Raw genomic sequence first — 2621 nt, forward strand, 5'->3', positions numbered from 1 at the left:
CTGCGGACGCGGCAAGACATACTTGACCCTGGATAGACAAACTATACTGCATGCACGACGGCCTGGGCTCAACATACGATGGAATACCGGCAGTCCTAGAAAATATGGTGCTTCATTAAAAATACACTGCCAAAGGCGTGTTTTTCGTGTTAAATTAGCTTTTAAGTTTTTTTTATTGGCGATAGAAGAAACACTGCGGTAAGTTAATAGGATCACATGTTTCTCCATAGTAAGCGTGAAAATATTCCTGCATGGAAGATAGAACATTAGATAATAGTGTAAAATTCTATATTCATAGCGAACATTGGACAGTAAACAATGAATTTATTTCCCATTATCAGACAAAACACTTAACGACCAAGCATCAACTTGTTTTTTAAACAGTTTATAACAACTGTTTCTTCGCCCCTTCTTCGTTTTTCTTCGTCGTAAATACTCGTATATAGTACGACTTCGAGGAAGGTAGCTACGAGACAAAATCTGGGATCCCCCGATCCTTCTGGCTCTCGCCTAACAGCGCCTTATCCTGTAGGCCTATTCGACCGTCGGGGTATATATAACCGATAAACGTACACCCCCATCAATACACAGTCGCACGTGTGTGTGTGTGTGTGTGTGTGTGTGTGTGTGTGTGTGTGTGTGTGTGTGCGTGCGTGCGTGTGTGTGTGTGCGTGCTTGCGTGCGTGCGTGCGTGTCCCGCAGACGGATAAAATAATATAAGTGGTTTGATAAATTCACCTTAACGTCGACAGCGCTCGTTCCTCGAGAGTTTAGGGCTATCTTTTTGTCATGCGTCAAAATCGCCGCCGATTCCTCTCGCGCTGAAAATACACAAGAACCGGCGACGTTATACGTCATCAGATCGGGGGGAGGGGTGCCACGGCCGACCCACGGCCCGCCGCGTCGAGCTGTGTGTACAGCGAGCCACGTAAAAACCACGCAGCCTCTCGGATTACGCCAGAGACATCGGAAAGACTGAGAGAGAGAGAGAGAGAGAGAAAAAAAATAGAATCGATAATTACGATGCGATTATTGCAGAACTGATTGCGAAGATCGATTTTCGAGGCGCTAGCGGGCGCCAGGGAATGCGCAGCGGACGCGACTTTGGCGCATCATCCTGCATCCCGATGCGCCCGAGAGTATGTCTACTTATGCGTTTATGTCTTACCAGAGCATTATCAAAGGTTGTGAGGGAAGACATGCTCAGAGAGGCAGTAACAAAATACGCCCCACCCCCTTATTAAGTTTGTTAACGCCACTAACGGACTTTTATTCAATGTCAGTAGCGAATAGCCAACGTTACAGAGGGTTTGGCGGCACCTACAGATGCCAGCCCGCACAGCATCCGGACGGGAGGGACCGCCCAGGCTTCATTGGAAGAACAACATCGCCACGGAACCGCTAACATCTTCAAGCGACCGCCAGTGTTCGACATTTGTCACCGACAGTCTGTCACAGTTGTGACACTGTGACAGTTTTCACAGCTGGAGCTCGTCTCGCATGCGAGCGAGCACGAGGAGAAGTAGGAGGATAGTGTACGGCTGGCCAAACCACGCTATCGGTGGCGGGTGAGTACAGAAGCGACTACAGGCGTGCGATTGAGGGAGGTGGATGAAGGATGGTTAGCCGAGTGGGCGGACCGTCACCAGCCCCACGCCAGCATCGGTATAAGATCGACATGGGTTAGGTAGAGACGCTAAAGCCTGACAATAAGCGATGGCGTTGGGGGAAACAGAAACCGAAACAGCTGCAGCAGCCGCAGCGCGTGTCTGGGTGCGTGCGGGGGTGTGTACGCGTGCCCCCATCCGCGCGCGAATAGCGTGATTTCGGATGTCATTTGCCCTCACGCACGCACGCACGCACGCACGCACGCCGGCGCACCTGCCCGTCCATACACGGCCCGCTAGCCCGCATGTACAGCTTTTTGTGAAGTCCACAAAAGGCGAAAACGGGGGAATTTCGCGCTAATGGCAGCGATCGCCGTCAAGATAGCCCGCAATAGCGATCGTGCGGGATGATACGCCGCACGCAGTCTCCGTGGGCCGGCCGGGCGCGTGCCGCACGCGGGACGGAAACAACAGAGGCACGACGGAGGGAGGGGGGATAGAGCGGCCAGGTGATAGATGACACAACGATGTCGCTATAGATGTCGCGAATGTCCGACAAACGCTCAATTATCTCCGCGACCCACTGCCTGTCTTCGGTTCAGTCTTGGCGCATGTATTCGTTCTGCCTCCTGCTTTCTCTTTTCTTTGTTCTTACCCTCTCCAGCTCTATTTTCCATTTTTGCCAACACGCATGCACGCACGCACGTAGACGCATGCGCACGCACACACAGACACAAAACAGACCCCCATGCACGCACGCAATCTCCCTCATTCTCATTAATCAGCTATGACAGCTCAGCATCATCTGCTATCCAGAACAGACACCATACATGAGCTTGCATTGCAGCTCGACTCTCCCCCGCTTCGCTTATTCGCTTATTTTCCCCCAGCTCTCCCACTCCACCACCCCATTTGTCTCCCCTCATCTTCATCTCTCTCTCTCTCTCTCTCTCTCTCTCTCTCTGTCTCTCTGTCTCTCTGTCTCTCTGTCTCTGTCTCTGTCTCTCTGTCTCG

The 2621-nt window shown here is 51.8% G+C and overlaps 1 long non-coding RNA gene across 1 annotated transcript in view; it reads right to left on the minus strand.

Annotated features, from left to right (window-relative positions):
- Positions 1 to 754: 754 nt before the first annotated feature.
- The window catches only part of LOC106806665, a 15137-nt gene continuing 13270 nt past the window's right edge, over positions 755 to 2621 (minus strand). The window contains exon 3 of the long non-coding RNA XR_001393572.1: positions 755 to 821. This is a non-coding gene — a long non-coding RNA (uncharacterized LOC106806665). The remainder of the gene's footprint in view (positions 822 to 2621) is intronic.

This window comes from Priapulus caudatus, unplaced genomic scaffold, assembly GCF_000485595.1.
Source record: "Priapulus caudatus unplaced genomic scaffold, Priapulus_caudatus-5.0.1 Scaffold172, whole genome shotgun sequence".
Taxonomy (NCBI): Eukaryota; Metazoa; Priapulida; class Priapulimorpha; order Priapulimorphida; family Priapulidae; genus Priapulus; species Priapulus caudatus.